This window comes from Pelodiscus sinensis, chromosome 2 (genome assembly GCF_052426305.1).
Source record: "Pelodiscus sinensis isolate ZL-2025 chromosome 2, ASM5242630v1, whole genome shotgun sequence".
In the NCBI taxonomy this organism is placed as follows: domain Eukaryota; kingdom Metazoa; phylum Chordata; order Testudines; family Trionychidae; genus Pelodiscus; species Pelodiscus sinensis.
In genome coordinates this window covers 131,450,990-131,475,992 of record NC_143053.1, presented here as the reverse complement: position 1 = coordinate 131,475,992, position 25,003 = coordinate 131,450,990, and the positions used below count along the sequence as shown (strand labels likewise).

The 25,003-nt window shown below is 43.1% G+C and overlaps 1 protein-coding gene across 3 annotated transcripts in view; it reads right to left on the bottom strand.

Annotated features, from left to right (window-relative positions):
• The window catches only part of CDH18 (cadherin 18), a 1,008,237-nt gene that overhangs the window by 483,172 nt on the left and 500,062 nt on the right, over positions 1 to 25,003 (bottom strand). The window contains exon 1 of one of the 3 annotated variants that reach the window (XM_075921431.2): positions 8,627 to 11,041. The exons of the other annotated variants lie outside the window; for them this stretch is intronic. The gene's annotated coding sequence lies outside the window, so the exon portion shown is untranslated. Of the gene's footprint in view, positions 1 to 8,626; positions 11,042 to 25,003 lie in introns of those variants that run through there. 3 annotated transcript variants of the gene reach the window in all.

Sequence of the window (25,003 nt, the reverse complement as noted above, 5' to 3'; positions counted from 1 at the left end):
TTTAGAGACCTCTATCCTGTCCCCCCTCCGTCTCCTCTTTTCTAAGCTGAACAGTCCCAGTCTCTGTAGCCTCTCTTCATCTGGGACCTGTTCCCAACCCCTGATCATGTTAGTTGCCCTCCCCTCTCCCAGCCTTTCTCTTCCCCTCTCTCACCTCCTTTTCCCAGTCTCCCCCAGTTTTGTTCAATAAAGACAGAGTCAATGTTGGAAGAAACGTTATCTTTATTTTGTACCTCAATAAGAAGGGGGGCTAGGGAAGGGTAAGTGGAAGGAGGTGAGGGAGGAATGGGGTACGAGCCCCCGATGGGGAGGACTGGGCTGGCTCTGTGGGCTTCTGGGGGTGGAAGCTCTCCTGCAGCCCCCCGATTGCTCCCTCTCCCCAGATGGCAGCCTGCGGCAAGTGCAGCCGGGCTGATGGCCGAGTGCTGTGATGTGCCTAGTGTGGGTACTCCGGGCACTCCAAGCCAGGACTGGTTTTCAAGCGGGGCACCCCTGAGAACTGTCTGTCCGGAGTGGGGGTCGGGACCCTTTAAGCGCAGCCCTCGGCTAGCCTGAGACAGCATCTCCACGCTCTAAGTCCTCCTCTGATGCCCTGCCGGCACTGCTTCCGGCCATCCTTAAGCCCTGTTCAGAGTCCACTCAATGTGGACTTGCTATTTCGAATTAGCAAACGCTAATTCAAACTAGTTTTTAGTTCCAGACTCGTTAGTTCGAATTAGCTTAGTTCGAATTAACTAATCCGAACTAAGTTAGTTCGAACTAGCGCTGTAGTGTAGACATACCCCCTTTTAGTGCACGGCTAGAAGCTTTTTCAGATCTTACAGCCTTCAGACATATGAGCTTCACCAAGGCACTTGAGGCAGGCTCCATGGGGGTCCCCACAGGGCATAGGCTTCTGGCACTTCTCTGAGGGCTTGAAGCCTTGGGGCCCGGGCATGCCCTGCTGGATGCTCCAGGACACAAAGTGAGCCCTGTGCCTAAAACTGTATACAAAGTACTGCACTTAAAAACTACTAATGACTATCATCTGCTGGATAAAGAACAATGAACTGTGAAAACGTTAACGACTAACTAAACAACTAAAACCAACTGCTAAGAGGTGCTTGCAGTACAAGGGCAAAGCATCTTCCAACATCGTGAGTGGAAAGAAGGAACAGAGGGAGTGGAGGGTCATCAAAGGTATATATAGCCAATATACTGGTGCCACTCCAGGGGGCTCCCCTGATGGCCTGACAGGTACTAATAAGGGAAAATCTTCCGCAAACATATGCGCACAGTGCATGCACACCTATGTGAAATGGACAGGAGCAATCAGTAAATGAAAAAACAAAAATATCACATCAAGCTGAATAGGCGAGATATTAACTCTAAGCTGAATACAGGAGATCTTGGTTTAATAAGCTACAAATGCATGTAAAGAAGTTCTCTCGATCTGACTAGTGTGTGAAAATTACATATAACAAATGATGAATAGCTTTTCTGTGACTCTAGTTATAAGGTCTTATAACTCCTTATTTATTGCAAGAACAAAATTAAAAATGTAAGAGAAGTCACAATTCAAGATTCTAAACCAGCTGTAAGTTATAGTTTACTTCTCTATTTGGGTATGTCTACACTACCCCGCTAGTGCGAACTAGCGGGGTAATGTATGCATACCGAACGTGCAAATGAAGCCCGGGATTTGAATTTCCCGGGCTTCATTTGCATAAGCCGGCCGGCGCCATTTTTAAATGCCGGCTTGTTCGAACCCCGTGCCGCGCGGCTACACGCGGCACGGGCTAGATAGTTCGAACTAGCAAGCCATTCCGAACTATCTGTACACCTCGTTCGGAATGGCTTGCTAGTTCGAACTATCTAGCCCGTGCCGCGTGTAGCCGCGCGGCACGGGGTTCGAACAAGCCAGCATTTAAAAATGGCGCCAGCCGGCTTATGCAAATGAAGACCGGGAAATTCAAATCCCGGGCTTCATTTGCACGTTCGGTATGCATACATTACCCCGCTAGTTCGCACTAGCGGGGTAGTGTAGACATACCCTTTTTAATTACTGGCACTTTCCACAATTATGTGCCTTAGTTTATCTCACATTTCCTGAAAGCCAAGATAGAAGATAGAAGATATGGAAGATATGGTACTTCCATAATTCTAATCAGCTTTAAAATACCTTCTTAGAATCAAATGAAATCTTTCTCACTAAAGGACAAGGCATAGTCCACACATGGGGTACATCTAGACTACACCACTCCGTTGACAGAGAGATGTAGAGTAGGCACTTTGAAATTGCTAATGAAGCAGGGATTTAACTATCCTGTGCTTCATTAGCATAAACATGTCTGCCACTTTTTTTCGAAACGGAGCTTTTACAAAAAAAACGGCAGTCTAGATGCGGCTCTTTCAAAAACTAAACCCTTTTTTGAAAGATCCTGTATGCCTCAGAAAATGAGGTTTACAGGATCTTTCAAAAAAGGATTTAGTTTTGGACAGATCCCCATCTAGACTGCTGGGTTTTTTTCAAAAAAGCTCCATGTCAAAAAAAAGCGGCGGCCATGTTTATGCTAATAAAGCATGGGATATTTAAATCCCTGCTTCATTAGCAATTTCGATGTGCTTAATCTACATCTCTCTGTCGACAGAGAGGTGTAGTCTAGACACAGCCATGCACTTTAAGTGAACGTCAGTGTGACTGATGCGCAGATATTCTTGTTAAATAACCAACCAAAGTTAAAACAAAATAAAAAAAAGTTCATCCAAATATATCCAACTATTTCATGCTCCTAAAATGTATTGTATAAAAACACAACCTAGTCTTCTGCTCCAGCTGGAATGGCCCTCAATTATCAAACAACAAAGCTCTTTTTATTGTTAGCATCACTTTTTAAAAAACTTACAGGACATGATATAATTAAACACAAGTGTTCACATTCTGCATTCATAGTCATGTGAATTGAATGACTTAGCAACTGAATGTAATTGAAAGATTTAGCTGAATGCAGTAAAAGGCAGAATTTTACCCAGTCATGGAAGCTGAAAACAAGCAAATTTATTTCTACAATTCGACTTTAAATGTCAAAACAGTCCATGCATTCAAAAAAAAACAGGAAGTGAATGGTGAAAAAAGTGTTGCTTAACATTAATCTCTGAGATTTAATTGTTTGCACACACACACACCCCTCAAAATTTCCTCTAGATTCCTGTTAAACACTGAGGATGTATCCATTATTTCCTGCTTTAACCTTCATTGTCCTACATTTTGACCTTAATTCTTTCAGCATGAGAGATCTATAAGCAAGTGCTACTCCATTATCAACCGACAGTGTCACTATTGTGAAACATAAGACATGCATCTTGAGGCAAAGAATTTCAATTCAGTTCTCCCAGTCTTTGCAAGGAGGAAGAGACTTGAATGATTCAAGATTCAAATCCAGGTCTCCTGCTTTGTACTATATAACCTTTCCCCTAGGTTAAGTGATCCAGTCTATCTTTAAAAAAAAAAACATTTAGTGTAATTATAAAGATGAAAGTTTCCATTTCTGAAAATAAATATATTGTCCTTATTTAAATATTCATGAAGTATAAAATTTACTGGGTTTGAGAAAGATATCACTAATATAGAAAAAATAAAGTAGAAAATGTCAATCGAAGTAGCAAAAGGCATAGAAGAAACTCAAACACTTTATTTATTATTAACTAGGCACTAGAAAAGCTATAAACAACAGTTAACATCTGCCAACTAACTTGGTTTTTAAAAAAAACACTAACACCGAAAAACCACAGTCTTTTCTTGAATCCTCTTTGCTGATTTGCTTTTAAATTTGCCAAAAGTAGCAATTTCTTATACCCGGAAATTTCTAAGTACTCTATAACCATTAATTAGTTACTTATCCTGGAAATAAAATAAATTTATTTGAAGTAACGAAATAAATGTTTTGTCATATTTTTCAAGAATATCTGTGTTTATAAAAAGTAAAGTACTACTATATCAAAAAAACAGAGATTAGCAGTTAAGGATTTGCTTCTTAAAGAAAACTCTGATTTTCATGCTTATAGCAATTACAACCTGAATTCTGCCCAATAAAGGCAAAATGGACAACATTTCTAGTCTGTATAATTCTAACACAAATTTATGTCAGTACAACTATAATTCAATGCAAAAACATTACCTTCGAAGTTATCGATAATTTTATATCAATATTCATAACAAAAAGCTAGGAGACCATGCAACTGTTGTTTCATATGTCAATTAATATATTATAGTGTCAATTTGCTTCATGTTACATTTGCAGTATTATTTCCTTTGCACTTTTTACATCTTTTAATTAACATAAAGCATTAAAAGAGACATTAATATTCCTTTCTACCATTAGTACATTTTAATATCCCTTTCCATACTTTTATATTTCCTTTCACTTTGTTTCTTCCCTCTTTCCTTCTCTGCTTTCCTCCTATACTGACTTCATCCTCTCAGTCTTCAAGATCTCCCTCATCTCCCTCTTACATATACACTTGTTGCAAGCCTCTCAAGCGAGCACATTAGCAGATTCACAGAATGAAGATACTGAGGCTATCAGTCAAATAGAGTGGGAGGCATTCCCCTTCAGCCACTGGTTAAAAAATTATTGCAGTTAATTTAATTTTAATGGTCTCCCACTCACTGTTCCCATACTAAGATCTGTCAAAAATAATAATAATTTTCTAACTGTGGAGTCATTTTTTAAAATAGTGAGAGTCTTAATTTAGCATTAACAAGTCTGATTAACTCCAAGTTTAAGCACAAATTGTCCTTTGTCCATTGAACAGCCTATCTAGCAATTGCTTTATGCATTGAGGTCTGTATCTGCAAGGAAAAACAAGTAACTACAGATTTTTTTACATTTTGTTTAAGGTTTGGTCTCCTCAAACAGCCATTCAGTGCCCTATATTAAACGTTTTGGAGAAAACAATCTATTGCAATATTCCTAAGTAAAAGGTTAAGCTCTTTTCCAATCTGATTGTAGTATCTGGTCATGTTAACTACTCTTCAGTGAGAATTCCGGAAACAATGTATTTTCCTTTATTTTTCCTTGTTCAAAGGGTGGCAAAAATTACATTTTTAGTACTTTGGGGAACACCTATTTTTTTAACATGACTCAACTTTTCCACGTTTCTTTAGATTTAAGGGAAATTCTTTAGCTCCAGACTTAAGTTTACCAATTTTGGGGTGCCTATTCCTTAAATTGGTAGAAGCAGAGGATAAAATAGGGTTTATAATGGATACTCATTTACAACCTTAACTTTGAAGCTGCTCATACTCCATAATTAGGCATCAGTCCCTATAAAGTATTAAGATATTATTTAGATTCATTTTAGAGATGAAGAAACTAAGACAAGATTAAGATTAAGGACAATAATAAGGACAAATACAAAGTATTACACCAAGGGTGTGTCTAGACTACAGGGTTTTGTCGACAAAAGTGGACTTTTGTCGACAAAACTATACCTGCGTCCACACTACCGCTAAGTTCTGTCGACATAACGTCGACAGAACTCAGCAGTTTTGTCGACGCTGGTAAACCTCATTTTACGAGGCATAACGCCTTCTGTCGACAGAGTTCTGTTGACAGAAGGTGTTATTGCATGTAAACTATCCTTTGCGTCTACACTACCATGTAGTGGATGTAGTGTAGACGCTCTTTGTCGACAGAAGTTTTGTCGACAGTATCTGTCGACAAAACTTCTGTCGACAAAAGCCTGTAGTCTAGACGTACCCTTAGGGGGGAACAATCTTATTTCAAAATGGAAAAGACTAACTTTGAGGAAGTACTACAGAAAACGATCGGGGGGGGGGTATAGTGCATAACAAATTGAAAATGAGTCAACAATATTACATTATTGCAAAAAAACCTAATAATCATGCTGGGTTGTATTAGCATAAGTGTTATAACATTTCCACTCAACTCAGCACTGATAAAGACCTCAGCTAGAGTACCATGTCCCATTCTGGGAATCACATTTTGGGAGAGACATGGACAAATTGGAGAAAGTTCAGAGGACAGCAAAAAAAATTACTAAGGAGCTAGAAAACAGGAGCTTTGAGAAAAGATGGAAAGATAATGGGCTTGTTTGTCTGGAATAGAGAAGACTAAATATGAGAGGAGACATGACAATAATCTTCAAATACATGAAAGGTTATAAATACAAGGTGATAAATTGTTCTCTTTAGTCACTTGGGACAGGATAAGTAATTGGCTTTCATTGCAGCAAAGAAGCTTAGGTTAGACATTAGGAAAAGCTTCTTAACTATAAATGCAGTTAAGCACTGAAACAAATTACCAAAGAAGGTTATGGACTCTCCATCATTAGAAGTTTATAAGAATAAGACAGGCAAAACACATGTTAGAGGAGAGTCTTTCAATAATATTTAATTCTGCTTCAGTGCAGACGACTGGACTAGATGACCTACTGAGGTCCCTTCGGCTATGTCTACACTACAACACTATTTTGGGAAACCAAAGTATCCTGAAATAGCTACACAATTTGCATAGCTCAAATTGCATATCTTATTTCCAACTATGGCGCAGTGCACATGAAGCCTTCTAGTGCTATATTTCTTGATTCTATGACCATGTGACTTGTCCAAGATCACACAGCGAGTCATGGCAGAATATCGAACAGGATTAAAGAGTCCTGATTCTTGTTATCACTAGACCATAATCCTTTTCCTTTATGCTCCTATATCAATGACCCACATATGTCTCCCGCTGAAGTCTCAAACCAAATTCCAGCTACCTTTCATACATTGGATTACGCAAACTACTGAATGCACTACCATTTCCTTTCAAACATTTATGTATATTGCATATTCGGTGTCTAACACTTTAATCAGAATACATTTTATTTATTTGCTTGGTACCTCTTCCCACCAACACCCCTTTATTTCTTGTCAGTCTCTATCCCCACACTCAGTACATTTTAAAATGCTCTGCTACAGTGTGTCATTACTGATATTCTAATGTAGGGCTGCTGATAGGACATGCCTGCCAAGGATAACTTGGCTGTGTGTTTGTGTGAGAGAGAAATGATTTATTGATTCCTCTCCAGTTTGATATGGTCTGCTCAAGAACATTGATCGTGCCCAGTAAGTTCAGTGCCACAACCACATTAACAGAATCCTATTTATTAATCAAAGTAGGATTTTAGAAAACCGAAGCATAACTTTTCATGTCCATTAAACCCTTTTCATTAGACTCTGAAGAAAGTTAAATGTTACACACAGTTGGAATGCAAAACCACCTGCTTTACAATGAATTTCTTTCTAAGACGGCAAATCCAACAGGGTAATTTAGCATTAGATAAAGTCTGGGTTTTTTTTTAATAGATTTCCTGAAGACATGTGTTTACTATCATAAATTAAAAGAACAAAAAGAAAGTTGTTTTCAGACAACTGTATTTGATTGATTGGAGCACAGAAAATAAAACTTGGAAAACAATGGAGCTATGTTCAATGTTCTGGATGAAGAGCAAAATCTGTACCTTAGAGTCAGTGGTACTATCAAAGTTAAGTCCATGCTCATTTTACCTTTCCTTTTCACTACTTTTTCTTTGAGCAAGAGAAGACTCGGGGCATCACCCCTCTTGTAGTTGGATGTATTAAAAGTCTCAATTTAGACCACAAAGTACCTATAAAAACTGTATGCTCTCTTATAAAGTCTTGACTCAGAAACGTACTATTTGTTTATACTTGTACATGCCAGTGGCTTCCCCACCCTCCTGCAGTGGTATCAGTCGTAAAAACACATGCACACGGGTTCTTTCAGAACACATGCTAGTGAAATCATATTGATTAATTCCTTCCTTCCTAGAGCACTCAATTCCAAACCCCGTAGAAGTGTAATTGGCAAAATCATTGGGTGAGCTAAAAGTAATGCTAAATCATATATTATTTGTTGTTCAATAGCACTAGTGGTGGAGGGGTGGGGAAGGGGAAATGAAGGGAACTCTGATTTCTCCCTATGTATCGTTTATAGTGCCCTTTACAAGAAGTAAAAGTTCAGTCAGTGCTTAAGCTTTAACGAGTAGCTACAGCTAAAACCATGGCAAGAGCTCATTTCTACTGCAATTTCAGTGCTCAGACATCACGTAATGTTATGGACACTGGAAAGACTGATTAAAATCATTGTTCACATATCAAATATAATGTTCCTGCTATACATTCTCACATGGTTTTCCTAGCTAGCTATAGGCAAACCATGTGAGAGTATATATAAATGAGTTCTGATCTAACGCATCTGAATGTGATCACCATTAAATTGCATCTGTATATTATTCTCACAAGTTATACAGCAAAAATGTAGGTATTGTTAAGACATTCACAAATACACAAAGAGAACAGAGCTATATGTTTATGCTTATATTTTGTTGGTTGCACTGCAGTATTCTTGGATAAGCAAAAACAATTTGAAAATATCACAAGGATAAGGCTTACAGATTAGAATTAACTTCAAGATAAGCATATTATAGGCTGTGAATGAACTGGTATAGTAATATTTCACAAAATATTGTTGATACTGGTTAGAAAATTGTATTAGCAGCACCATAGTCCAGAAATATTAATGTTGCTACACATTAAAGTGTCATTTTATTTAAGCCTTACCTTGGCTGATTTGCCCTAACTGGTGAAAAGGAACTTAATTTATAAGAAGCAAATGGGGACTTTTCTCAGTTCTCATAGCACAGCTGCTCCCAGTCCTCAGAGAGGCACACGACTCCAGCTCTGTGTACCTCCAAACCCCTCAGCTCATATGTTCTGCTTCTGCAGCTCTGGAGAGCTTCTCTGATTGGCTGGCACTGCCTGTCTGCCTGATACTCTCCCTCTCGCTCTCTCCTCTTTGCCCCCCTTGTTTTTCTTTCTTAGGCACTTCAAGGCTGTGCAAATTCTAGAGCATACAATGTTGGTCCTCCCCTTTAGCCCTATCAGAAAAGACTTTTTGCATGACACAAAAAAGTAAACAGATATCTTAGTACAGCATTAGCATAACTGCAAAAAAACCCACCCTTTAGCACTAGAGCTCTGGAGAAAATGACAGCCAGGGCTCTGTGGCAGTTAGCCCATAAATTCAATGCTGGAGAGGGAGGGGGACAGCAGAAAGAAGGGAGTTGGTTGTCAGATGGATTCGGGGTGCACAGAAGCAGTGTTCAAGGGAAATCACACAGTTAGGCATTCGTTGGCAACCTGATAATACATTTTCATATTTCTGTGCAAAGTCGTCACAGCCTGCTAAACATTCAACTGCTGTCTCATTCATCAGTGATCTGATAGTGGATGAGAGATTCACTTAGAGTTATATCCTTTAATGCCTTATTCCAGGCTAGCCAGGGCACAAGATTGTTTCATGTTGGCTAGCTTACCTCCCTCCAAGTCTGCCCTAGATATTTAAAGAAGAATAGATATGGATTTTCTGACCTTCAACTGCTGCTCATTTACACTGATCTACTATAAACTGCAACTCTGTAGGTATTTTGTTGCCTCAGACTGCTCTAGCTCAGACACATTAGCTTCATGATTATTTTTTCCAAAATCCATGCCCGCACATCCCACAATCTGGTCATCTGAAGAAGTGGGCTGTGCCCACGAAAGCTCATGGTACCATCTACATGTTTTGTTTGTCTATTTGTCTAACAAACTATTTGTTATTTTTAAAGTTTATCCTGTACAGACTAACTCGGCTACACCTCTGAAGTTCTTTAATACCTTCACTACAAACACACACATACCCCTCACCCCAGGATAAATACCACTGACCTGACCATTGACCAGATTTTAGATAATAGAATAAATAAGTGCCAGGCCCTGCTTACCCAGCCTGATGTAGGAAACCCATAAAAAAGTAATTACCATATACAAGTGGCAATACTGGTACAAAGACTGTTGGCAGACATGGATCCATTCTTTAGCCATAAGGACAGAAGTATAAACTGGGATGGATGGACAGATGAAACTGACTATGCTGAAGTTACACAAGAAGGACAAATAGGAGAGGAAAATATATCTTAGTGAAACAAAGAAATGCAAAAAAATACTGGTTAAAAGAGAGATGGCAAGAGAAAAGCAACAATTTAATGCAGGGTTAATCAATATACGGCCCATGGGCCACATGCGGCCCGGTGGCCTGTTTGTTTATGGCCCATGGTGCGGTTTGGGTTTACAGTGTGGTTTGGGTTTATGTGTGTTTTAGTAGTTAAATTCTTGTACTGTTGTGAAAGCAAAACAAAAAAGTAGTCAATATAATGGTCTTCTGTCGATATGCATTTTAGTAGTTAAATTCCTGTAATGTCATTGCTCATTAAAAATGCTGTCCTATGGGTGGACATCGGGTAAATATTGCATTTTATTACTATCAGAAGAACTGACTTAAATAGGTCCTGAATGTTGTGTAGTCTTGACTTAATTTTTGTATTCATGCCCATCAGTGTGAAAGAAGCTATTTGCACATATTTGCATATATATTTGCATGTATATGCAACCAAACTTCAGTTGTGGCCCTCAGCATGTGCTGTGAGTATCATTGTGGCCCTGGGCTTCCAAAGTTGAGTAGCCCTGATTTAATGTAATTGTTCTAGAAGCAGATATCCTGAGTCAGATGAAGGTAGCAGCGGAATTGTGTCCTGTGAATAGTTAAACTCACAAGAGGATGCAATCTGGTGCTGGGTCTTGCATTTTTGTTTGAAAAAGGCTCAATTAGCTTCTTTGTGAGACATTTTTTAAAAGACCTGTGCAACATGGGGAGGAATGCTGAAGCCAAAGGGAGTTAGAAAGTTTGGATTTGTGAAATCTGAACTCTCAGAAGTGAAACAGAAACTGAACATATGAATCAATGTTTTGATGTTCAGTATTTCTGCATGCCCTTTTTCATGCAGCTTCTGCTCTGAACAAACTAGGTTTTGCATATCTCCATATTGGTTTTTGTTTGTTTGTTTGTTTTTAACTCAGCTCTTGTGACTCTTATTGTTACCTCAGGAATAACTTCCTCATAAGGAAAAGGTTGGAGTGCATCCATTTTACAGATTCTATTGGTATAAAATGGTTAGAGATGTTCTGAATGATAGAGGGGCTCTTGGGAGGAAAGGGCTAGTTAGAAAAAATGAAGTTTTAGGCTATGTCTAGACTACATCCCTCTTTCAAAAGAGGGATGTAAATTAGACATATCGAAATTGCAAATGAAGCCGGGATTTTAATTTCCCATGCTTCATTTGCATAACGGTGGCCGCGCATTCTTTCGAAAATGGGTATTTTGAAAGTGAAACCTCCACTAGACACGATTCTTTCGAGGAGTACAGGATCTTTTGAAAAAGGGATTTTTCCCCAAAAGAACCCCATCTAGACAGCTGTTTCACTTTCAAAATACCTGTTTTCGAAAGAACACGCGGCCGCCATTATGTAAATGAAGCGCAGAAAATTCAAATCCTGGCTTCATTTGCAATTTCAATATGTCTAATTTATATCCCTCTTTTGAAAGAGAGAGGTAGATCAGACATGCCTTTAATATACTGTCTTTATAGGATGTCACAAGACATTACAGCAAACACCGTTCTCCAAGTAGATTGTAACATCTTGGATAAAATTCCACTAAGGAAAGGGTTGAGGTGACCCAGAGGCAGACGCCCTCTTATAATGAGTTCATCAATTCTGTTGTGATGTTTGACTCTCAGGCTATGTCTACATTACAGGGTCTTTCCAGGATACCTCCAGTATCCCGGAAAAACTCTGCCACATCACGGGAATGCGTCTGCGCTTTCTTTTTTTTTTTTGCGGATGAGCAGACATGGTCTTTCGGAAACCCTGTCTTCCTCTTCCCACAAGGAAGAAGGACTCTTCTGAAAGAGGAGGCTTTTCCGAAATTTGGCCCAGTGTAAAGCACAATTTGTGGAGTGTAGAGCGCAATTTGACCCAGTGTAGAGCGCAATTTGCGTACCTTTTTCCAATAGATCACAGTAGTGTAGACGTAGCCTCAGGCTATCATGTCTTCATGGTTTTGCAGGAACAGACCAAACGGTGAACAATCGCTAAGGTTGACTGTCTGGCTAAGCGTTGAAGAAGATGCTGCCTTTCATTCTAGAGCTTATAAAGAGAACCCAAAGGAGCAAACAGCCTATCTCTGTAACATCAAGTTATTTGTGTACAGTGCTTAAGGATCTTCTTATAAAAGATGATTGTAGAAAAATGCATATCAGTCACTGGAATGTAATATTGCGTTACTCTCTGAAACTGAGAGCATGGGCATTGCTGATGTCAAGTTCTTTTACATTAAACAAGAAAACATGCAGGGGTTCTCCTCTTGGTTAGTTTATTGTTTACAGATCTAGTTAACCATTTGCAGTATAGTTGTAATTTATCTGGTCTCTTTGCTGGTGCTTAATATACTAAATATAGTAGCTTGCTGTTACCTACTAGATAACTAATCATTCAGCTAATATTAAAATAATTCTAAATACACTGCATTTTTCATTGGTAAATAAGGTAATAATGAATCAAGGTCATCCCCAGGAATGTTCAGAAAAGCAAAACTTTGGTAGAACAGTGCTGCCAGTTCAACTTAATCTTTTAGAAAAATAAATATACTGTGTACAGCAGCAGACAAAGAAACTTAACACATTTCTTGACAAGGGACCTCATCATTGCTTCTAGAATCTCTACTTGTAAAATTATATTAAATCTGGGAAGTCTCATATTCTTTAGCAGAAACTTTCCAAGTTTTACAACAGTTAGAAATTCTTCCTTCTATCCAGCAGGCCTTTTGTTGTTTTGCCATCAATCTACTTTAATACACTGAAAGGGACGAGATCACCATCTCCGAAAATGAATTAAACTAGCTGTTTGAATGGTAATATTTTTCATGGTTGTAAGCAGGGTGAAATGTTAGACTGGACTCCACCACAATTTTTGTCCTCAGCTGAAATGCATAATAATAGCGAGCTACATCTTTGTGTATTGTTGTCACAGTGATTGTTTTTCTTCTTTCCTTATCTTATGTCTCATGTCATAAAAACTGTGATGGTTCCCCAATGCTTTATGAAAATTGGCTTATGAATATAAATATGCATAACTTGAAGATGATTTGGACAAAATATCTCATGTAACCTATCAATTTTAATGTTACAATCTGCTGGATTTTGGTACTTGTATCATGCTTGTATGTGAAGTTAGAAATATGAAGTATAAGACTGTTTATGGTTTTAAATGTACTAATGAGAGCCATCCCTGGTGACCCCACCACAAGCCTTAATGAGCTGGAGGTCAACATACTGACTTGTCAACAGCTTTGTTTGTCATTTAAGTCAGGAAGGTGGTTGGTCCTAGGAAAACATGTGACCCTACCATGTGGTACTAGGATTCCATTTTGATGCTGGTATTTTTCCAAAAGATTCCCGCCTTGACGGAGAGTCTATTTAAGCAATGGGAAACTCTCAGACCTTTGTCTTTGTCTAGCCTGGGGAATGTCCTGACACATTAGGATACAAAGAAGGATAAAGATCCAAGTGAGAGTAAAAGAGTTTTTCTCTAATTTTAAAATTATGCCTGAAATACAAACATTTCCTTAGGGTAAGAATTTGTATGCAATAAGTTTGTGAGGTTTTTTTGTGACTGGGAACAAGCTAAGCTATTTATTTAAATTTAGTAATTTACTTTGATCTGTCTTTTTTTCAGTTGCAACCACTTAAATAGTACTGTTTGTACGTAATAAAAACACTTTTGTTTACTATCAGGCCCAGTATAAGTATCCGGGGGAACAACCACTTTTTTAATTGATAAAAGAGGCTTAGATGATAAGCTTTCACTGTGTAAAACTTTTACACAGAGGAAGAATAATTTATCCTGGGAGTTTTGGTCCCACTTGGGGGTTGTTTTCCTGGGTGTTATGCCCCAAAAATGCATCTGCCCAGAGTTGAAGTGGTTCAATGTCTGCATTGCTCTACTGGGGCAAGGGAGGATGTCTGACTTTGTCTGACCAACAGGACAGCATGATGGGGAGCCCCAGAGCACAAGAAGGTGGGTGTCAGTGGCAGAATCAGCATACTGGGAAACAATCCCCAGGAGACTTCCATGACTACACCCCATCAAAAACACTTTTTAATACACTCAGCTCCATTTAAAACACTTTCTCATGTTACTGACAGATGTAACAATAAAACAATAAATGTCCATGTAGAGAAAAGCATTTCAGTAGGATGGTCATTAAATTACCATTACCCTCACCTTGTTGTTTTCTACTCACATTTGTTGCATATTATTTTAATTAAATCTAAGATCCTCTAGACACTATTTTCCCATGAGCGTTGACATTACTAACATGATAAGGCTTGAATACTGATGAGGACCTTAGGGAACTAAGGTAATACAAATAATAATACTCTTTAAAGTCTAGGGATGTGGAGGTGTAACTGTATACATGGTTAAATGATGAACCTGGGCTCATCGGTTAACCTTCATGGTTATAAGAAGGGTCCCTATATGGATCTCGGCACACACCAGATCCCCAGGAGCTACCTGCCCTCCCCACACCCTGTGCTGCTGCTTCTGTATCAGAGGCAGCAACACAGGGGGCAGGCAGGAACAGCCTGCCACCCAACGTGTAACTGCTGAACTTTTCAGCACTTACACATTTACTTGATTAAATGCATTTTAACATCCCTAGTCCAGTTTTTCTCAAAGTAGTGTGCAAAACCACTTAGAGAAACCTGCTAACTGGCCACTCCGGTGTGTTCATTTGCTGGCTCTGTGGCCACAGAGCCTCATGGTTCCCATTAGCTCTGGTTCTCCGCTTGCAAGTAAGGGGAGCCACAGAAAGCAGCATGAGCCGGGTATTTGGGATCTCCTTTAATGTTAACAACATCAGAGACCCAGACACACAGGTGAGTGCTGCCTGCTCCTGAGTAATCCAGGGAGGAAAGTGGTGGCTATAAAGGGATTCAGTAGACTCATTCTATGCACACTAATTTGTAAAGTTTGTCCTTTATGATTTGAAAGTTTCTGACACCCACCAAAAACAATCTGGCAAAAATGGACTAATATAGCCCTTTAATAGGCATAATCTTTGTAATAAAACTATGAATCCTTGCATGCCTGGGCCCTTGCAGCAGGAAACAATTTCCCACAACTCTCAATCTTATGAAACATTTAAAGTTACACAAGACTGGATTTCGTTAAAATTAATATGAACATTATTTGTTGTTTATAGATACTCTTACAGATATCATAGTGATTGACTGCCATAGAGAATGAACACCTCAATTTAATCACAATAAATATAGACCGTGAAAAGTAACTGTCTTTTCCGTCTTCTGGATTGATCATCTTATCAAGTGAGATGGTAGTTAATTCTTTATAGTCTCATAATCCTCAAACTGATACTTCACAAGGATGCCAGTTAGTGCCAATTTTACCAATGGATATTTTAAAAAAGGTTTTGTAACATGTACACGTGTCCAATGGAAACTGATTCAAACAAACAATTCATTCTATATAAAGGCTCCTCTAGTTGATACCCTTTCTCATTCGGAATTCCATTTTTTAAAAAAAGTTTCTTTTAAAGTTTGATTAGAAAAAGAAACTATTTGTAAAAGATCTGCAAATTCTGCACCACTCAACAAAACTCAAGGCGATGGTGATGACGCTGATGCTGTGTTGGATCCCTATACATCAAATACCACTGGAGTATTATCTAACAAAACAACAGCTGTTGCTAAGCAGAATGATGCCAATAACAGTTGCCAATCACAGAAAATGAGGGATATGAGGACCCATTTCCCCTTAGTATTCCATAAAACTACAGGCAAAATGTGCTGACTGAACATGTAGAAAACAAAGTTGCACATGCATGCGTGTTCCCATTTAATTGTGAACTAAGCAATTCCCTCCTCAGCTGCAAAAAATGCACTGAGAATATAAATGCATCTCAACTAGAGGGAGGCAGTGGTTTTCTTTACTGAGGTCTGGTCCAAACTATGTAGTTAGGCTGATCTCACTACATTGCTCAGGACTGTGAAAAAACTCACACTCTGTGAAATGAAGGTAAGGGATATAAGTTCTAGTATAGTCATCATTATGTTAACAGAAGAATTCTTCTATTCACCTAGCTATCACCTCTCAGAGTATGTCTACAATACAGAGTTTTGTCGGAAAAACAGAGGTTTTTCTGTCAAAACTTACAGAACGTCCACACTGCGATCTCGTTCTTTCGCAAGTAAATCGAAAGAACAGAGGGGGTTTTCCAGCATTGGTAATCTATGAGGAACGAGCCTTTTTGTGAAAGAGTGCCTTCACAAAAAGGTGTGCGTGGATGGGGAGGAGGTTTTTTTTTTTTCCAAAGAAGAGGCCTCCAAGAAAAAGCACAGGTGCCCTGGTGGCCACTCTATACAAAGTCATCACAACTCTATAGTTCCTGTCTCATAGCCCCTTTTAAAGCTGCAGGCACCCTGGACAAGCCTTGTGGCACGAAGCTGGCCAGAGAGCAGGATTTCACCACACGGCTGTCCCTACCACAGGCCTACTCACTGATAGCTGAGCCACAAGTCCCCCGCGACTCCCCTGGTCCTCTCCAGGAGCAGCCCCAGGGGTCCCAGGACCCACCCAGGGCCCCGTCCTAGTCAGGCCCAGAGATCCTATTCCTCCTCAAGCTGTGGGGCAAGGAGGAGACATTACAGGATCCCTGGGCCAAGCATCGCAACACCGACATTTATGGCTGGATGGCTGCCTCCCTGGCGGAGAGCGGACACCCACCCCGGACCGTTGAATAGGTCCGGAGTAAGGTGAAAGAGCTCTGCCAGGGATATGTCCAGGCTACAGAGCACAGCTCGCGCTCAAGGGCAGGACCTGACACCTGCTCCTATTACCAGGAACTGCATCACATTCTGGGGGTGGCGAAACTTTCACACATTCAGGGCGGGGGAGGCAGGCACACAGGGGGCGGCGGGTGAGTGTCACTCGGGCTGCTTGGGCTGGGTATCGTGCAGTTCTCCGTGCACGTGCAACCATGTGCTGAGTTACTGTGAGGCACGTGGACACAGCAGGCAGCCCCTGAGCATGGGTGGGATCCTGCTCCCCAGCTCAGGGGAGGCTACACACATCCTGCCACAGTGGAGGAGGCACTCCAGCTGGAAGCAGGCTAGCCACAAGGGCACAGGCACGACCCCAGGCAGACTGAGGAGTGCTGCACACAGCATATGGGCATGCCTGCATGTGCGAGGCAGTACTCACTCCCACAGTGAGCTGCACCTGTGCCTGCGAACCCCAGAGAGGCCCAGGCTGCTCCCAGCTCCTCTGCCACCCATGAGGAGATCCCAATGTGGCTGCACACTTCCCTTGACTGTATGTCCGTGGGCCGGGGGAATTAGGAAGCGAGCAGGATGGTCCTCTGGGCAAGTCATAGTCCCTGTGAGACAGGGCCTGATGTTCAGGCCCTATATGGCCCTCCTCTGGGCCATGGACTGTTCATCGCTGCTCACAGTGGAGGGCACGGCCTCAGGGACAGGGTCTTCAGGGATGACTGACCACCTCTCCCTGGGTATGTCTACACTACCCTCCTAGTTTGAACTAGGAGGGTAATGTAGGCATACCGCACTTGCAAATGAAGCCCGGGATTTGAATTTCCCGGGCTTCATTTGCATAAGCGGGGCTCCGCCATTTTTAAATCCCCGCTCATTTGAACCCTGTGCCGTGCGGCTACACGCGGCACGAACTAGGTAGTTCAAACTAGGCTTCCTAGTTCGAACTACCATTACTCCTCGTGGAATGAGGAGTAACGGTAATTCGAACTAGGAAGCCTAGTTCAAACTACCTAGTTCGTGCCCCGTGTAGCCGCACGGCACAGGGTTCGAACGAGCAGGGATTTAAAAATGGCGGAGCCCCGCTTATGCAAATGAAGCCCGGGAAATTCAAATCCCGGGCTTCATTTGCAAGTGCGGTATGCCTACATTACCCTCCTAGTTCAAACTAGGAGGGTAATGTAGACATACCCCGTCAGTGTTCTGCACAGCCGGACTAAGAGCTGAGCCACACCACCGCCGCGACCCTCCAGAGCCTGGGGGACCCAAAGGAGCACCAGGGTGCACAAGGACCTGATGCACCAGCACATCAGTGTCCTTTGTGACATCCACCAGACCCTGGTGCACAAGGTCTGCTCCGTCCTGCAGTAGCGGGAGCATGCCTGGGACCAACTAATGCAGCAGTGTGACACCATGTGTGCCGTCATGGCCCGCATGACGGCACACCCGCTTGATGCCGCTACTCCTGGCTTCGAGCCTCTTGCACCCCCTGCTATGTTAATTCCTCCTCCACCCACCCCCCTTGCTATGCCTCTGCTCCCTCCCCAGGTGATGCCCATGCCCCCTCCTCAAGTGATGCCTATGGCCCCTCCCCATTCCCCCTGCCAACCCTGACGCTGCTCCAGCCCCCCCCTCCTGTCTATCTTTCTGTGTTCCCTGGACCCACTCAACCCTGACAAGGTCCCCGCACCTGAGGTGCCACATCGAGCTGCCCCCTACCAGTTTTGATCCTCCCTCCTACTTATGAGTCCCTCGTCCCAGTGCCCACCTTTCCTGAATCTGAAATCAATGCAGATGGCATTTTTTAAAAAAACCAAACCTTTTAAAAACCAAACATTTATGGGGAGGTCAGAGAAAGGGCAAAAGGAAGGATTGTGGTGGTAAAGGGAGAGGGCTGCAAGCCAGAGGCCCCTAGGGAGGAGGCCCTGAGGAGAGTTACTGGGGTCCTTGAGAGAACTTCTTCCTCAGGTCCTTCCGGATGTGCACCCTAGCCTGATAGGCCTGGCAGATGGCAGTTGTCCGTGGCTGATGGAAGACTCGCCCATCATGGCCGGCATCTGCCCCCCACCCCGGGGAGAAGGCCTCCCGCTTCCTCTCCACAATGTTGTAGAAGACACAACATGATGCCCCCAACTCGGGGATGTTGTGCTCCCCCACATCGAGGCAGGTGAGGAGGTACCGGAAACATTACTTAAGGCAGCCGAAGGGGCACTCCACTTGAATCTGGGTCCAGTTCAGGTGGGCATTAAATTGGTCCCTGCTGGGATCCAGGTGGCTGGTGTACAGCTTCATAAGCCATGGCATGACGGGATAGGCTACATCCCCTACGATGCACTGTGGTGGCGGCGAAGAACATGACCACCTCAAGCTTCCTGTGCAGGCTAGAGTTCCGGAGGTCACAGGCATCCAGTGCCCTGTCCGACCATCTGATAAATATGTCTGTGAAGTATCCCCAGTGGTTGACCAGGGCCTTCAGCACCACGGAAAAGTAGCCCTTCCTGTTACTATACTAGGCCGCTCAATGTTCCGGTGCGTGGATCAGTATGTAGGTCCCATTGATCGCTCCCCCACAGTTCGGGAACCCCAGGACAGGAAATTCGGCCACAGTCGCGTCCAGGTCTCCCAGACAGATGACCCTCCACAGCAGGATGGAGTTGATGGCCCTTACAACCTGCAGAAAGAGACAAAGAACCACACAAAACAGAGAAGGAGAGAGGGGGTGCCTGAACCCTTGAGAGGTGCCTGCCCCCCTCTCCTCCCCTGCCCCCCTCAAACATCTCAGGAGCCACCTCTTATGAGGCTGCCCTCCTCCCCAGCAGCAGGGCTGTATGAGGGTGGGATGGCATAAGGCCCCAGGGATGGGGCTCCCCCCTCACTCCCACTGCACCCTCATAGCCCCCAGCCCCTCCTTTCCCAAGGGTCCCCCTTATACAACACTCTCCCACCTTCTGCAGGGATGGCAGCCCAAGAGTGCTTTACCTCCATGAAGAGGGCCCCAATGGTGAACTTCCCCACGCCGAATTGGTTGCTCACTGACCGGCAGCTGTCTGGCATGGCAAGCTTCCACAGGGCGATGGCAACCCACTTCTCCAGGGGGATGGCGGGCTGCAGGAGGGTGTTGCATCTTTGGAGGGCGAGAGCGAGCCAGGCACATAGCTCCAAAAAGGTGGCCTTCTGCATGCAGAAGTTTTGGAGCCACTGCCGGTTGTCCCACCACTTCATGATCAGCCAATCCCGCCGGTCCAAACTGGTGTCGAACCTCCAAAAACTTCCCTCCATAGTGGGGTGCAGTTTCCAGAGTGGAGCAGCCACAGCCCCGGAGAGGGACCCCAGAATGAGCTCGGGGTCCTGGTCCTGCAGGACCAGGAAGGCAGCAGACAAAACTGCATCATGGCCGTGTGGTGTTACCGCATGCCCAGAGGCAGATCTGGCTCCATGGCACAAAGGAAAAAGCTGTGGCATCCACAAAAAGAGCAGGGCAACCACAGTAGGCACTGATGAAGCTTTGCTATCACTCGAAGAGACAGGCAAGTATGCAGCAGAAACAGAAAAACGGCTGTCCAGAGGGGGTCCCTTTAAGCGCATGTCTCTGCAGGGCTCCAGCAACAGCACTCAAAAGCAACTGTGACCTAAAGCCTTGGCTGAAGTGGTTCTGGGTGGCCTTCTATGCAAGAGAGCATCAAATCAGTCTGGATGCTCTCTTTCGCAAAAGTGCATCACTTTTTTGATGCGCTCTTGCGCAAGAAGTTTTTTCGGAAGATCTCTTCTGATAAAAGCTTCTTGCGCAAGAAGCCTGCAGTCTAGACGTGGCCCTAATGTGTAACCTAACTCTCCCTCGCTACAGATTAAGCTCATAATGTTCTTTTCCTGCATTTAGTGCAGTAAAAAAATATTTGAGTACCAAATGATTTGGTTTCAAAATTTTTGTTTTCAAGTTAAATGTGGAATTGGACAGAATCTATCACCTCTCTGTCATCTGCTTCAATTCACTTCAGGTCAGCACTGAGCAAAAATATAAAAGCTGAGTAGTCATCTATAGAGCAGAAAACAGGAATTTTAGAACAGTTCTTACAGGACAAGTGATAAGTTCATGAAAATCAGTTATATCAACTGGCCATAGTTGTTGGGCAAATGATTGAATGGTCCTGGAGATAACAGTCATACCATTCATATTGGTGGCCCCTGCCTTTCAGTAAAATGTCTAATGATCCATGGAGAAAACTTGACCTATCCTGTCTGTTTCTGTTTATCATAGAATCTTAGGCTGTGTCCAGACTCCATGCCTCCGTCGACGGAGGCATGTAGATTAGCCAGCTCGGAAGAGGGAAATGAAGCCGCGATTAAAATAATCGCGGCTTCATTTAAATTTAAATGGCTGCCCCGATCTGCCGATCAGCTGTTTGTCGGCAGATCGGGAGAGTCTGGACGCGATGCCCCGACAAAGAAGCCTTTCTTCATCGACACAGGTAAGCCTCGTGAAACCAGGTTTACCTGTGTCGATGAAGAAAGGCTTCTTTGTCGGGGCATCGCGTCCAGACTCTCCCGATCTGCCGACAAACAGCTGATCGGCAGATCGGGGCAGCCATTTGAATTTAAATGAAGCCGCGATTATTTTAATCGCGGCTTCATTTCCCTCTTCCGAGCTGGCTAATCTACATGCCTCCGTCGACGGAGGCATGGAGTCTGGACACAGCCTTAGAAATGTAGAACTGAAGGGACTTCATGTGGTCCTCTATTCCATCTTCTGTGCTGAGGGAAGACCTAGTGTATCCTCATTTCACGAGGAATAACGGTAGTTTGAACTAGGAAGCCTAGTTCGAACTACCTAGTTCGTGCCGCGTGTAGCCGCGCTGCACGGGGTTCGAACCAGCGGGGTTTTAAAAATGGCGGCTCCCCGCTTATGCAAATGAAGCCCGGGAAATTCAAATCCCGGGCTTCATTTGCAAGTGCGGTATGCCTACATTACCCCGCTAGTTTGAACTAGCGGGGTAGTGTAGACATACCCTATGATGGGGATTAAACAACTTCTCTTGAGAACTTACCTTACCCTAATAATTTGTTTTTTCCCCTAATGTCTAACCTAACTCTCCCTTGCTACAGATTAAGCCCATTACTTTTATTCCTATATATAAAATGTATAACAAGAAAATTTGGGTACCACCCTCTTTATAACAGTGTTGACATATGATGACTACCCCAGTCTCCCCTGCCCTGCACAGTTATTGGGTATTGGGTCTTCTTTTCTCAACACTTGAGATGCCCAGGGGCTTTTTTAAAAACTTTTCCTTTTAGATCAGGCTTCTAGCCATTTATCATTTTTGTTGCTTTCCTCTGGACTTTCTCCAGTTTGTCCACATCTTTCATAAAGTGTAGCACTTAAAACTAGATATAATATTCCAACTTAGACCTCACTAGTGCCGAGCAGATCAGGGCAACTACCTTCTTTGTCCTACATACAACATTCCTGTTAATACACCCAGAGTGATAGCCGCACTTTTGTTGTTGGTGCATAATCAATCTGTGATCCATTCCCATATCCTTTTCTATAATACTGCCTTGCTAATTATTCCCCATTTTGTATCCGTGTATTTGATTTTTCCTTCCTAAGTGTAGTGCTTTGTATTTGTCTTCACTGAGTTTCATCTTAGTGATTTCAGACCAATTATCCACTTTTGTTTTTCAATTCTAAATAGACACGTTCAGTTTTTAGAGTTGAAAACTTCACCTCTTTCATAAGCACTAAACATTTATTTCCATAATGAAACTAAACAATACAGAATAAGCCACTTATTTTTCTGAATATCAGAAGCACAAAATTTCTGAGAAGCTGACTGAATGCTGACAATCAAAAACTTGCAGCTGTATAGTCAAGTCAAATCTATATTTTCATCAATTCATACATCTGATGTAACAATCGGGATTTTGAACATGAACTTTCTAAACAGAAAGTCTCTTCTAATGCCTGTCCACAGAAATGGCATAGCTTTAGAGGGCTAAAGACAAAATAAGCTACACAAGTTGAGCACCATCAATTGCGTAGCTTAAGTTGAAATAGCTTATTTCAGCTTTTGGCATTATCTACACAGCAGGAAATCCAAGAAAGATCACTCTTCCTCTGACCTTCCTTACTCCTCATAAAATGAGGGTTACAGGAGTCAGAGTAAGAAGTTCTCCAGCTCAACATTATTTCAACATTATGTCGAAATAACTGCTTGTTGTATAGATGCAAACTATGTGATTTCGGAATAACGTCAGTTATTCCAAAATAACGCTGCTGTGTAGACAGACTAAAAGGCCTGTAAGATCATAGACCAGCAGAGAGTAACTCTAGCTTAGACTAAACAATATACTAGATGCTGGACTGAAAGTGAGAATTCAGATATGCAAGAAGACATTTCTATTGATGTATGAGTGTTCATTCCATTGACATTACATTGGTGAACGCAATGAAGCAGTGTTGAGAGGAAAAACTTCCAAATGCTACGGGATAGAATCTGCTTTGAGACATGAAAATGTTTTCTCACTACAGAAAAGCCCTTTGGGTTCCCTTACTATTATTATTCCAAGTACTATTATCTTCTTTGGCGAGGAGTCCTGTGGCACCTTAGGGTATGTCTACACTACAAAGTTAATTCGAACTAATGGACGTTAGTTCGAATTAACTTTCATAGGCGCTACACTAGCGCTCCGCTAGTTCGAACTTAATTCGAACTAGCGGAGCGCTTAGTTCGAACTAGGTAAACCTCATTCTACGAGGACTAAGCCTAGTTCGAACTTACTAGTTTAAATTAAGGGCTGTGTAGCCCCTTAATTCGAACTAGTGGGAGGCTAGCCCTCCCCAGCTTTCCCTGGTGGCCACTCTGGCCAACCCCAGGGAAACTCTATTGCCCCCCTCCCGGCCCCGGAACTCTTAAAGGGGCACGGGCTGGCTACGGTGCCCGTGCCAGGTGCAAGCCTGCCAGCACCCAGCTAGCAGACCCTGCACCTGGCACGACTCGAGCCACCCACCCAATGCCCCCCAGCCCACCCCCTCTTCCCGGGACCAGGCTGGCGGCTGCCGGGAGCTTGCCCGAGACCGCAAGAGGCGGGCACCCGCCTGGTCTAGTGCAGACATCGTGGTCCTTGTCCACAACCTCTGCACTAGGCACAGGAAAGTGGCCGTCTAGGGCAGGAGAGCTGCCAGCCTGGCCACCCAGGAGCAGGTGTGCATGAAAATTAAGGTGGTCCATACTGAGACCCCCGACCCTGAGCCCTGAGCATACAATGGCCGTACTGGGTCAGACCAAAGGTCCATCTTGCCCAGTAGCCTGTCTGCCGACAGCGGCCAACTCTAGGGACCCTGAAGGGGATGGACCGAAGACAGTGACAAAGCCATTTGTCTTGTGCCATCCCTCTCCAGCCTTCCACAAACTTTGGGCAGGGACACCACTCCTACTACCTGGCTAATACTACTCCATGGACCCAACCTCCATGACTTGATCTCACTTCTCTTTAAACTCTGTTCTAGTTCTAGCCTTCACAGCCTCCTGCAGCAAGGAGTTCCACAGGTTGACTATTTGCTTTGTGAAGAACAACTTTCTGTTACTAGTTTGAAGCCTGCTACCCATTCCTTTCCTTTGGTGTCCTCTAGTCCTTCTATTATGGGAACTAATGAAGAACTTTTCTTTATGCACCCTCTCCACCCCACTCATGCCTATCCCCCCTCCGTCTCCTCTTTTCTAAACTGAAAAGTCCCAGTCTCTTTAGCCTCTCTTCATATGGGACCTGTTCCAAACCCCTCATCATTTTAGTTGCCCTCCCCTCTCCCACCCTCTCTCTTCCCCTCTCCCACCTCCTTTTCCCAGTCTCCCCGAGTTTTGTTCAATAAAGAGAGATTCTATTTTTGAACACAATTGTCCTTTATTTTGTACATCAGGAAGGGGGGCTTGGGAGGGGTAAGTGGAAGGAGGTGAAGGAGGAATGGGGTACGAGCCCCCGATGGGGAGGACTGGGCTGGCTCTGTGGGCTTCTGGGGGTGGAAGTTCTCCTGCAGCCCCCCAATTGCCCCCTCTCCCCAGATGGCAGCCTGCGGCAAGTGCAGCTGGTCTGATGGCCGAGTGCTGTGATGTGCCCAGTGTGGGCACTCAGGGCACTCCAAGCCAGGACTGCTTTGCAAGCAGGGCACCCCTGAGAACTGTCTGTCCAGGGTGGGGGTCGGGTCCCTTTAAGC